Source organism: Taeniopygia guttata, chromosome 7, assembly GCF_048771995.1.
Source record: "Taeniopygia guttata chromosome 7, bTaeGut7.mat, whole genome shotgun sequence".
Taxonomy (NCBI): Eukaryota; Metazoa; Chordata; class Aves; order Passeriformes; family Estrildidae; genus Taeniopygia; species Taeniopygia guttata.
Genome location: NC_133032.1, coordinates 6,528,569 through 6,542,157, shown reverse-complemented (window position 1 = coordinate 6,542,157; position 13,589 = coordinate 6,528,569). Strand labels below are relative to the sequence as shown.

General features: G+C 40.8%; 1 protein-coding gene across 6 annotated transcripts in view; it reads right to left on the bottom strand.

Annotated features, from left to right (window-relative positions):
• SEMA5B (semaphorin 5B) overlaps positions 1-13,589 on the bottom strand; it is a 269,864-nt gene that overhangs the window by 194,336 nt on the left and 61,939 nt on the right. For 2 of the 6 annotated variants that reach the window (XM_072932000.1, XM_072932001.1), the window contains exon 2: positions 12,865-13,001. The exons of the other annotated variants lie outside the window; for them this stretch is intronic. The gene's annotated coding sequence lies outside the window, so the exon portion shown is untranslated. The remainder of the gene's footprint in view (positions 1-12,864; positions 13,002-13,589) is intronic. 6 annotated transcript variants of the gene reach the window in all.

Sequence of the window (13,589 nt, the reverse complement as noted above, 5' to 3'; positions counted from 1 at the left end):
GACATTGACGCATCCAGTCTTTTGATTTTGCCAGGTCTGTCAAAGAAGAGATGTGATGGGACCAAGCCTGTGCTGCCAGTCCTGTCGGCTGCTCTAAGTTCCCACCAGTTCACATGCAGGACATGGGCAAAACAGCCAACAGGGCCAGTGCTTTTACAGGCCAGAGACCCCCAGCCTGCACAGCCATGCCACAAACCAAAGTACTGGAAGTCCAAGCAAATTTTAAGATCAAACTCACAGAGCTTTTAGGATCCCTAATATGCAGCCAAACAGCTTTCAATTAAAAAAAACATTCCTCTGCCCCTAGACTGCCCAGGGTACAGGAGAGACTTGCTCGAGCAAGCCTCTGGAGCATAAGGAGAACATGACTATTCCTTTTTTCTCTAGGCACTGTGGCACTCTGTCCCTCTGCATGTGTAATTTTGTCCAGCAGTAGAGTTAGGCCATATGATCCCATTCTCCCTTGTGAGATGACCAAGTCTGTGCTCAGTATAGCAACCTGCAAAAGAACAGTGTATCTGGCCTTTCTGGGGCTTTCTGAACACGTCTCTGCAGACTGTTGCCTGCTAATGGCATCACTTGATTGATTGATTCCTGCAGCCTCCTTCACGTCTCCTCTCTTTCAGAGGACTCCCAGCCTGGGAGCTGTCTGCAGGACTGAAACTGACACTTCCCCTGGAAAAACATTTTCTGGATCCATATGTCTTTGCCAGGCAGACCAAAGGGAAATAAATCAACATGATCAGACCAGATCAGTTGTTCTGGAAAATTCTGTGTTTGGTCCATCATTCTACAAAATCAAAGAGAAACATTTTATATTTCTGTTAAAATAAAAAAATAATTTTCAATAAGGAATTTGAAAATGCCTTTCCATTTTCCAAACTTAAACTACAACCTTTCCAAAGTGGAAACTCTTCCTAGTTTCAGACAGCACAAAATGAGCACAAACTATAAATCATACCTTCTTGTAGCGCTCCTGTGGAAAATCTGATGAGCTTTTGTGGGGTAGATTTTAGGACCAAACTAATCAATTTCCACTCAGCATTCCCCTGCTTATACTACATCACACCTGTCTGTCCTGAGTAAATGAGAAGTAGTAAGTTCTTCTGTAGCAATGAACTCTGGCAAAACACAACAACTATTTTGGATTTGAAGCAGTATATAACCAGGGCTGCAGCAGTGACCCACCTATTTAGTTAACTGTGATTTCCTCACCCCTTATATAGCAGCTAAAAAGTTGCATCAATTCCCTACACTGGAGCAGGCACACATTTCTTTTTTAACCAAATGATTAGAGGAACATACATGCTTTATAGACAGTCTGAAATATAAGGTTCCCAACAAAGTCAAGAGAGAAAGTCCCACTGAGTCTAATGACAGCAGAGTTAAGTCATTGAGCCACTGGAAAATGCTGCATCTAATGTCTGTCATTCTTTGCCTTTTCCAAAATCACAGATAGGCTGTGGCAGCCTCAGGAACAGAGGCCAAGTCTTCCAGCTCCCAGATTTGTGCTTTAACTACTTGACATATCCTCTCATCACTGGAGCAGGAGACAGAATGATCAGAGACCAAAACCCCTCACACTGAGCCATCTGAAAATATCATGTTTCAGCCCAACAGAGACGTGTGTCATTCCATCACTAAGTCACCAGCCCAGAGGACAAATCCAAGGCAAACGTCCCGGCAGCAGTCCAAGGTCAGAGTCCCAGAAGGTAAACCCGTCAGGAATGGGTGATGTAAACACTCCCTCTCAGTCAGAGTCCCACTGCAGTCTTCCCCTAATCCCTTGAACTTTGCAAACTTCCTTCTCTGGCATGCCTCTTTGGACTTCTTCCTTCTAATTTTCACATAAGCTTGTTTGTGGATGATTTATCTATATTTAAAAAAAGGCACATTTTTCCTTCATTAAAAAAGAAGTGCATCTGTATTTCACTGACACAAATAATGGTGTTATAAGGTCCTCTTTGAGGAAGGATCTCTCTACTTCACGTCCTTCCTCTTTCCTGAGTTATGTGACAAAGATCCTGGGAAAATAGCTCATAAACTTTGTGGTAAGCACTGCCTCTCTCCCCCTCCTCCCTTTTCCCTCCTCACAAAAATTTTTGAAACAACTTAAATTATCCAGGTCTAATATGTCATAATTTGTGAAGGGCCTACTTTTCTTACATCACCAACCAAGACACAAAATCCCTATTCAGTGTAAACATGAAGCAGTTTGATTTTTCCAAAGCCCTTTAATTTTTACTTTCTGGTATACACAAGCGAGTAAATATTACTTCATAGGCTAGAATTTCATGAAACCCAACTAAAATGAGGGCTCCACATCACTAGATGCAGCATAAACATATGGTGAAAACTTTGTAATCGTCCCCAAGACTACAGAGGCATCCTGTGAGGCAGCCAGGAAAGGAACTGAACTCAATTTTCTGAGTCCCTGTGTACAGCCTTAAACATAAGCTATCTTTCCTCCATATCTCTGTCTCAGAAAACACATATTTTCTCAGTTTCTGCCCAGCTAGCAAATATCAAAAGCTAGCAGTTTTCTGCCTCTAGTATCAGCTCAGTTACAGCAGTTTTAATTGCAATTGGTTTTCTAAGTCATCATCTCCTCTCACAGTAATTTTTGCTGAAAATGTACCTCCTGTCATTGCACGGGCTCCATTCTAATCAAGCTACACTTTTCTCTCCACACTTTTGGCACTGCATTTAAAAATCAAAGTGCCAAATCCCTCTGTGAACTACTCAGATGCAGCACTTATATATGCCTATCAAATGCAGAGAGAATTCAAACTTTGACCCTAAATAAGCTGATATATGAAAACATGACAGTGCTTCTTTGGCTAGATGAAAAAAGAGATTACTTATAAAGCCTTTACTTAATTCTTTGTGTCTGTATTGCAAAACAAGCAATTATAAATCTTCTCAGATTGTTCTAAACAGTACAAGTAAACCTATCAAAATGAGATGCACATGCCAGCATCTCATAAATGCTTTTCCAAGCAGAAATGTTAAGCACAATTGCAGCCCCACTTCAGGTCAGTGCAGTCCTGTAGCAATTAGTACTCAGAACCGAGCAAATACCAGATTCAGAGCAGAACCCATCCTTTTTCACCTATAAACAAAATAAATTTTAAAGAAAGACCAAAAAATGTGAAGGAAACTTCAGAAAAGTGATGAAATTCCCAAGCCTGACACTATATGCAGAGCTAATGCTGGATCTGTTAGTGAGCTGAAGAGGAATGGCACAAAGGATGGAGAATCTGCCAGACACTGACAAGTCCAGATAAAATGAAGAGTTATAAACAGTTATACAAAAAGACTTGTTTCCCCCAGTGATGAACTACTCTGTTCAACTGCAGACCCAAAGCAGACACAGAACTTGTCTATGGTATCTAACCAAAAAAAAAGTGATTGACACCTATTTAAAGGACAGAAGATATTTTAAGTAAGTTCTTAGTTTAGCAACACAGGAAAGACTTCCCTCAGCCCACAAAGCATTGCCCATTTTACATAGGGATAAATGGGATCTGCTAGGGGAAGACCACCTGTCATTTGGACCCTAAGGAGCAATTCAATGTCACAGCATAAAAGACTAAAGCTTGAATCAGTTACTGGGTAGATGGGTCCAGTACATGCTACACAGTAGTTGATAAACACCTGACATGTGCTATTTAGATCCAAAAAATATTTTGGCAAAACATTGTGGAAGTATTCTGTTTCCTATGGTCCTGGAACACCACCAGTATAACTTTTATAGGTTATTGTTCAACTGCTTCAATGCCTCATATGAGAAGTGGATTAAATCTATGACTAGCCCCAGCCAAAAAAATTGAGTTACTGCACCAACATCTCTTGTGCTGACTCCTGATTTACTTCCCTCAGCCTTTACAGCTTCTTTCTTTGACATTTACTGCAAGTGCAACTGCTGCCATTGCTTCCACAGAACATCACAAACACTTTATTACTAATTTTCACCAAAGAGCAGGAAAGATCTGAGAGCAACTGGGAGGGCAAGTCCTCCAAGCTACATACAAACTTTTGATTGCAACAGAGACCTAGAAGCAAAAACTTGAAATCTCACAGCTGGAGTGAGAGTTCACAGCTAAAGTGACTTATACATCCAGTAAGGGATGCTGCAGAACCAAGAGACAGGACAGATGGCATGGACTCATTTGTACTGCAGAGGAAATAATGTCCACAGATTATTTCCTGCAAGTGTTTATGTGTTTGCACTGCGGAAAGAAACTAGCAACCAGGTTTCCATCTGAAACTTTCTGGTAGGTGGAAACTGCTAATTTTCCACTTCTCCAAAGAAAATCTCAAAGCTCAAAGAAGATCTTTATAGAGCAATATTTTTACAAGAATAAATTAATCTTCCAGAGAGCTCTCTAACACATACATCCCTAGTAGCATATAACAACCAGTGCTAGTATTTAGGCTGACCTATTTTCCTTGCTAAAAGGAATACTACTCTATTTCTCTTTAGGACATCACCCATTTTCATTTCAGATAATTACAGAATAAAATCTACTGCCTTCTCCACTTCCATTGCTGTTGACAGAGACCAATGACTAAAGACTTATTTTTCAGTGTACAGTTAGATCCCCAGCAAGCTCTGCCCATTTTCCAAATGACATGAATCACAGTTTTACATTCATTTCCTGATGGTTATCAAGGTCCTAGAAAAACGGCATTAAATTTTGAGCAGCTCAAATCCTTATGAGAATTCTGTTTCTTAAACACAGTAATCATCAGCTGTTTTGGACAACAGGACCCATTTCCATGCACTGAATCTTACCCTTTAATTTTCAGACATTGCAAAACTCATCAGTTGGCAATCACTAATTGTTAGCTGGGATCCCTATGCAACCTCATCAATTAGGTACTTTGTGCCTATCAATAGATTTAAAAGAAAGCAAGAGCTATCAACTATATATCTGTGCTACAAAGAGATAAACAGCTTTGTTAATAACTTGTCTTTATTGTATCAGAATCACTGATTTAAATATTAGTATCAGGTCTTGCACTGTTCACCAATTCCAGTAAATTTGCACTGGAAATACATTTGGCTCACTTTTACTCGTATGTGAGGTTCTGGCAGTATGCATTTGTAGTCTCTTTTTCATAAAGCCTTCCTGGCAACACAGATACAAAGGCTGTTTTCAGACATGCTCCTAAAATGTGCTGTAAGCAGGCAGGAGCCCAAGAGCCCATTTGGAGCAGCAAGCCCTGCAGGTCGGGAATTAAGATCACCCATTGTGTAACAACAGCCATGGGGTCAGCTCTGCTTCAAGGAAACAGTAGAAGCAGAATATAAGAGTAGGATTTCCAGCAGGTGCCTCTGAGGTGTCCACTGTCCTCAAAACAGTGAAGAGTAAAGCACCCAAGCCCCTCACAATCCCATGAAGAGTCCCCCCCCCCCAGCCCTTCTATAACACAGCTCTGACCAGGCATAAAATACATGAGGCTGTAAATCTCCATCACCTGTAAAACCACAGCACACTTAAGTTTTTGTTTCATATTTGAAGAAACAAAATACCCAATTTCTTTCTTCAGTGTTAGAGAAACAAGAAGGATTCTACAATGTTACCATAGTGCCATTATTGAAGCATGGATTATTAATGCAAATAATGGTCATGATGGACAAGGCTGACAAAACACCTCTGGACTCTGCTGTTGAACCCACTGTATCAGGCAGGAAAGACTGAATGTCACACTTGCTGATTTCAGAAAACAAAGTATTTCTACCTAGCTTGTCATAACTACCTCATTAAGCAAATGATTTCCCTTTCTGCCGTCCCCTAACCATCTAAAAGTTTAGCCTCATTTCCAATTTGAATTTGCCCTTTATTAAATTGAATTCACTGTTCTTTGTGTTACTACTTGTGTTATGTATCATTTCCTTTTCCTGGTATTAAATGACCCTTAAGATTATCATCCTGCCATTAAGCATTTCTCTATATGATACTGGTTAAATTCATTCCTCTTTCTGTATCTCCTTTAATGGTGCAATCTTCCTTTGGTGTCTGGTTTCTGACATTAAGAGATGCATCTTGGTGCATGATACTACAGGTGTGATCTTAGCAACAGCATAATGATACATTTGTAAATTCTCTTATCCCAACAAAGCTGGTTTTCAGCCTTCACTAAAATGAGCAGTGTTTTGATAACTTCCATCAACAAATACTTCTTTTCCTGACTGCTTTCATTTTCCATCACTCATCTCAGGATAGATTTGCTGATTCAGACCAGACACTTCACTGGTGGCACCACAAACACCTTACATGGAATTAAAAACCCATTGGGTCTCAGTACTGCCCAAGCCTTTGGCAGAGAGCTGGCAGTCAGGTTCACAGTGATGTGAGAGGCACTGGCTCATGGTGTCAAACAGGAATGAAGTTAAGAACTCTTATGTTTTCCTAAATCTTGAGCTGTGGAGTACAGGATTTATTGTGGAGTTAGGCATCCTTTCCTGTATGTCTTTCTCTGGACCTGGACCAAACTCCATTTTGGAAAGACATTTCTGAGCTACCTTAATAGGCTGAGCCTCCCATATTTCAAACCAGCATCAATGGATAGAAGTAATAAAATGTGTGTGTTCAGTTTAAGCACAGACATCCCTCCCAGTTGCTTTCTCCATGTGTGCCCATGCAGTTACACAATCACACATGCTTCTTCACCTGTAGGATCAAACCTCTTGAAATTCTTCCATTATTAACTTGCAAATAACTTATAACCCAACCAGAGACCCACCTAGAAGATTGCTAACAATACCTACATTCTGCCCAACAAAGCTGTTCACGTCCAAGGCTTTTTTTTTTTTTCTAATAAATACAGATATGGACATAGATATAATATGAGGACATATATGTGTGCATATCTATATCTATATCTATATCTATATCTATATCTATATCTATATCTATATCTGTATCTATCTATTTGCATATTTATGTATGTGTGTATCTATGTACATGTCTATATATTTATGTAGGTAAGTATAAATATATATGTATAGTTACACAGACACTTATTTGTAATTTTGACCTCACATGCCCATAAAGAGCAAAACACTTAAAAATTATTCTTGCAATAGGTTTATGGCAGCGTGGCAAAAATGTCTCCTCTCTTAATTAGTCAAAGGCTCTTAAACTCATGGAGTTATAAACTGCCAGAAGTAGAAATCTATTGAATGTAAGTAATGTGCTTTAGATAAGCAGCAGGGAATAAAGTACAAGATGGCCCAGTGTTACTTGTCTTAACAAAGTTTTACTTTCCCTGGATCAGCAGCAGGGTTTTTAGTGTTCCTTCTTCACTTTTAATGAAACTTTACCACAGAATCTCCACTGTACCATGACCTGGAATTCAGAAAAACAATGCAACAGCCAATATATTTTTCTGATTATATTTTCCAGAGCCAATTTCACACAGACTGTTTATAAGTCACTCACCAGAAAGCAGAAAAGAAGAAAAGAACATTTTCCATTTCTTTACTGAAAAGCAAAAAGCCTCAAACCAAACAAAATTGTACACAGCTGTGTGACACGAGCAGTGACTTTTATGATACCATATGCCCCGCTGAATGGTGTTTCACTCAGCTGATGTAGCCTTACTGAAAGGTTAATAAAGAGGCATGATCTTGGGCTAATAAAGGCCGAGTCCGTTATAAAGGAGATAGATTTCAATTTGCAAGGAGAAAGAGGGGAGGAAAAGAGAGAGGCAGGAGAAACCTCTGCTGAGGGCACTGTTGGCACGCCATGACTTGCAATGCAGGGACAAGGGGCCTTTTATGGGGTTTCACTGTGACAGCACATGGGGCAAGCAGAGCCAGGACCCCTCCAAAGACCCCGGCAAGGTTCTTTCCCTAGAGCCACATAACAAACCCAGAGCTTGTCTTCCAGCTTAAGAATAAGAGAAACCAACATCTCAGTTCTCATCTCTTCTGTATTTGACATTATTTATCATCACTCTGATGGGCTATGTTACAATTAAAAAGATATGAGGAGGTTGCCAGCCTGGGGGGCTTTTTTCATCTAGGATGCAAAAGTCTGAGATACAAACCACTTTAGAAGCGCACACATGGAATTGTGAGATGCACCGTCCCTGAGAGATGGGGCTGGGCCACCCACAGACACCAAACAGCCTTCAGAGAAAAGATGGATCCTCACCTCCCCTTTCTACCACTGCTGAGAAAGTGGGAACCTAGGTGATTTTTACTGAAGCAAAACTTCCTTTCAAATATGCATTTCTGCAGAGGCTGGCAGGCTTCTTCCAGCCTCCCAGGAAAGCATTTCCAGCACACCCTGTCCCAAGACCCTCTGTTCCCCCTCACACACTCAAATCCCATCAAGGTAAACAAGTGATAAGACTTCAGGATTAGGTCTACTGACCTCAGAAGGAATTTTGCTCAAACAAGCATTAAGCTTGGAAGGATTTTGTCCTTACTGAGAGGCTTCTAAAGGTTTCCCACATAAGAGTTTCAGGAAAATGACTTGTGGAATTTACATGCTGCTTTGCTCCCTCAGACATTTTGGCAGCTTATCCTGGAGGACACTGGAGCTGGCACTTAGACAAGACGTCAGCTCACAGCCTAACAAATTATTGATTCTCTCCTCACTTTGAAGCAAGGCAACAACAAACTCCAAAATGCACTGCATCCTTCACTATCTCCCTCCAGAGAAATACCCATCTGTAACACTGGCACTAAGGGGGTGTTTCCATCTCTGGCCATTTCAGGTGGACAGAGCTCTGGGCTTATGTATTTTGTTCTCGAAGCCCAGGTGAGAATTTTGCTCAGAGCAACTTTCAAACCCACACGGAGACACAGTGAGACATATTTACAAATGTTTGAGTGCACATATATGAAATAAATCGAATGTGGAGTGCAGAAGGTGTCCAACAGAAAATGGGGTTAAGAGTTTGTTTTCCCCAGTATTACATTATTAAGAGATAAACAGAATTTTCCATGCACCATACACTTAATGAGCTCCAGATTGAGGACACAAAAAGATCTTGACATTGGCTTGAAGAAAAAAAAAGGTTCAAAATTATCTGGACAAATTGAGGCACTTAATCATAAAAGATACATCACCACATGAGCATCAGTTTTTTGCAATCCCTGTCATTTCCCTGCTAATAGCAATGTGCCCCATGCTTGTTTTCCTCCAGCTCTCTTCACTGCCCACTCACAAAGCATGTAGGTTCTCCCTTGACCCACTGCTCTGGACTTTCTCCAGCTGCTGGTATCTCAGCTCTGCAGCCCCCAAATGCCAAAACCAACACACAGCCACCAAAAAGTGCTCAGCACTAGACTCGTGACACGAGTGGACTGATGAGTAGCAACTACTTTTACCTCTCTGAGTGTAGTTGTGGAACAGCCTTCCCTTGTGTGAAGGGCTAGAAATTAGGCTATTTGATGGACTCCATCATGGAATGCCTTGTTGGGATATACAGGAGAGGCCAGGGACCAAACCCAATAGCTGCAGCTTGCAGTTGTTCGATACATCTCGTATGCAATGCCTCCCACTGTCTTGCACCAGCTCACATTAGGACTAGAAGAGGTCCCTTGGGCAAATTCTGCATTCTCACAACTTAGAATACAGATAAATCCAGCAGCTCATCTATTCTGTATTGAAATGTTTCCCCTGCACCTGAAATCAATATGGTCTTCATGCAAATTTTTACAACATGTGCTGCATGGATTCTAAACATCCATTCAGTTGACACACTTAAATAGCTCGGAAAAAGATATTATAACTTAGCAAGGCAATGATCTACAATTTTATATCTCCCTAACCACATATTTATAAACAACACTATCAACATTGTTAAGGCTACTGTGTGAAACTCTTATACCATTTCTAAATGTATTTTTTGCAAATGCTACTTTTATCAGAAACATTAAACAGCATTTTTTTTTTTGCTCCAGGCACTCATTTCTGATTAAGATTGATACAACAAAGATTTCAAGTGTGCAAAATACTCTGTACCACAAATACTTTTTATTGTCCTTGTGAATTGCAGTGTGTCCCAATTTCAAGAGTCTGCTTTGCTTTAGATAACATTGCCAAGTTACTAAAAAAAGCCATCAGCAGTGGACTGTTCGCATCCCAGGGTCATAATAACGTATCCTGGTGATACTGAAACATCAAGATGTAAACAATAAGGAGACAGAAAGATGTTGACCCAAGTGGCTAAGTTTTAAAAAACTGCATTTCTAAAGCAAAGCAGGATTTTGACCATGGGATAGTACTGGTATAGGTACCTGCAGAACTAGGTGCCGATTTTAGCATTTCTCAGATGAATTTGCAAACTGAGTTCACATGTTAGGCTCACAGCAGAATAGAGACCTCAAGAGATGCAGATTCCTGTACATTGAAGAGGCTGGAATAATCACTCCTAGCCCCAAGGCAGAGAAATAGGAGAACATTTGTTTTCAATATTTAAATCAACTAATGCTGCAGGATATCTCATCATTAATACAAACACACATAATAGCAGGCAGAGGATAGCACTGAGACAGACACCTATCCTGCTACATGGTTTTGCAGCCTTAAAATACCCTGGATAGAAATCAAATATGAGCCACCATTAGCTACAGCAACATTTTTTAGGAGATGGACTGATAGCAAGACAAGGCAGATCGTGAATCTTTTATTGAGCTAATATATAAGCTGCAACACATGAGCCTTCAGGCCAAAGAAGTCTTCAGGGGGCTGGCAGCAGAAAGAACATTTCTGGCCTGAAAGCATCTCAATGTTTCGAGCCAACACAAAGTCTCCACCTCTGCCCATTTTATCTCAAGCAGCTGAAAATATTTTTTGCAGCCTGTTTGTGACAGTGACAATGACAACCTGCACAAACCCAGCAGGCCCAACAGAAAAGTCCTTACTGCTTAAGTGCTCTGTTTGGTCTCCGTCCACCCAGGCTATTTATAGAGCAATCACAGGGACACTCAGCCCAATCATGGTGACAGGCTAGTTTTGCAAGAAGTACAGTCACAAAATTAACAATACTCTGTGAAAGCACACAAATACTTTCCCCTGTGACTTCCAGGGTGTCCCTGGAAGTGACCATTGCAAATCTCTTGCAATTACAGTGCAACCTAAGGGGGGAAAATACTATTGTCAAGGTGTTTCTGAGAGATGAAGGGATGAAAGGATGTGGCCAGGAGCGACTTCCATCTCTCTAGATAAGGTTTCCATGCAAACATAAGAGCCACTTAGCAGAGACTTGAACAAGGTGTTTCCAAACTAAAAGACTGAGGGGGTGTTGGTTAAGTTAAAAAGCTGGGCTCTAAAATTTGGCACTGCAATAATTCAGTCCCTGCAGAGACAATCATGGGAGCCAAAAAGAAAAACAACTTTATTGCTGTTCACATAATATCGCAAAATTTGTGAAGCACAGAGAATTTAAGCAATCGGCCACCAGGATCAGAAACTTAACTGTGATCTCTTGCATCTGCAAAACAGTTTTTGCAGCAGAAAATGGGCTGTATTTTTCAAGTCTCTAGGAAGCACAAGAGTACTGAAATAGGGTTTCCAGTAGCAGTAAGGCTGAGATGGTCAGAAAATCTTTGTAGACTTTTTTTCCTTGAGCCAAAACAATTTGTGGTATCTTAGTTCTGCTAAAATTGTGTCTGAAAGATGAAAAAGGGAAGAAAACTGGGAAAGTTATGAAAAGGGGAAAATCAGACATGGAAAAGCTTTGAGAAGCATAAAACATTCTGAAATAAGGTTTTGCTTCTGCATGTTCTGTATTATGCATCCGAAGATAAACATTTCTTAAAATAAAGCATTTCTGTGAACCCCATAAAAAGCTTCCTCCCTCCCTCACCTCAGAACTTCCTTTCCAGTTTTGAAATTGCCTGTGTTTGGTCCTATTCAAAATAAGTGCAAACATTAAAATCCTACATAAAACATAGCTTTTGTCCATATCATAACTGGCACCTAAAAATCCATTCTTCTTTGTAAGGACAATGTACCTAATCAGTTCACAAAATATTCTGAGCCTCTTTATTAGGCATCTAAATATTTTTTTTAAATATAAACTCATCTGGAGAGGAAGACATGAAACCAAATAGCACTAAGCATACACCAGACTGCATTTTTCAGGCAAGTCAGTTAGAAGCATAAGGCTATGAATAATCTGATCCCAACTATCCCAACAAACAGGAAAAATAATGAAAGCAAAAGGGAGAGGGAAAGAATTCAAACAAGCAATGTATGTAAGATAACAACAGTGCTGGAGCATCACTGTAGTGTAGCCAGGCTGTGGCAGGTGATAACATTCACTCCCCAGAGAAACCTTTAGGTTTATGACAAATCAAGGATGATGCTCAACAGCCATTTGATGAGCTCTGCAACAGCTGCTGTGGTCTGCATGCCACTGCAACACAGCTGGAAATGCACGGTGCCACAGCATTAACTGGATAATGACTCAGGGCTTGCCAAGCACTGAGTATCAGTAACTTTTTCTGATGAGTTATTTGTGTCCATAATCAGCTGTGAAACTCTTTAGTAAAGATGTTCTCTGAAAACGAGGATTTATCTGCAAAGCAAGCTACTGTTGTTAATAAAGTTGTCTGGCCTCAAAGCCTCAACAAACCAGACTCAAAACCATGTTGCAGGCTTAGGGCAATTAAATGTTTTTCCAGTGGTGGAAATTTAAGGAATATTTAAAAGATAGAAAACATGGTAAATGAATGAATGAATTGGTGGACCTTTGTCTATGAAATGGAAGATGTGCTGGGGGAGCAGAAGCAGTACAATGCAACCATGACACTAGGATCAAGGATGAAATATTTTACATTATTGGAGGGCCATTTTTGACTTGGAAAAAAATCCTAATAGTGCAATCACTTACATCTTGATTGTAAGACATCATGTGCTCTGATAAAGGCTGGCACCAGCTTTCCCAGTGAGCAGAATCCAAGGAACAAATTGTGGCACAGGCAGTTCCAGTTCCCTCAGTCTTGCCAGAGAAAAGCTGTATCCACTTCACTGCAAGAAACATTAAGCATCAGGCTGTGTGCAGCCACCCTATAGGGAAAACAAGGGGCAGAACCAAGCTTGTTGCTTCCCTTCACTCCGTCATGGGGAAATGAGCCAGTGTAAGAGGAAATATTGTGGACAACACAGTGGGGGATTAGAGTCTACTGCCCTGTGCACAGGGACAGGTCAGGCCAACCCAGCTCTTCTAGTTTGACTTTTTTTTTTGTGCGTAGCACAGGAAAATCCCTGTCACAGTTCTCAGCCATAGGATGTCTCCTTTCATTGAGTGATTGCTCTGGCCAGTTACAGGAGCTCTCTCAGCTGGTGGGGGAGCAGTGCTGCAGTTGTCATCACCATTCCTGGAACCGGAATCAGCAGCAGCTGCAGTGTTCTTGGGGAGCCCATGAATCACTACCCACAAAGAGGCGACAAGGGAGGGTATGGCAGGTGAGGATGATGTGCAGAAGGAGGGCAGGGGGTATATTCCTGTCTTTGCCTAAATACATGAAAAATCAGCCTCGGTCCAGACTTAAGACATTCACACATTACCACATCCACCAGTCTTTTCCCATCCCTCACAGGTCAAAGGCATCTGCC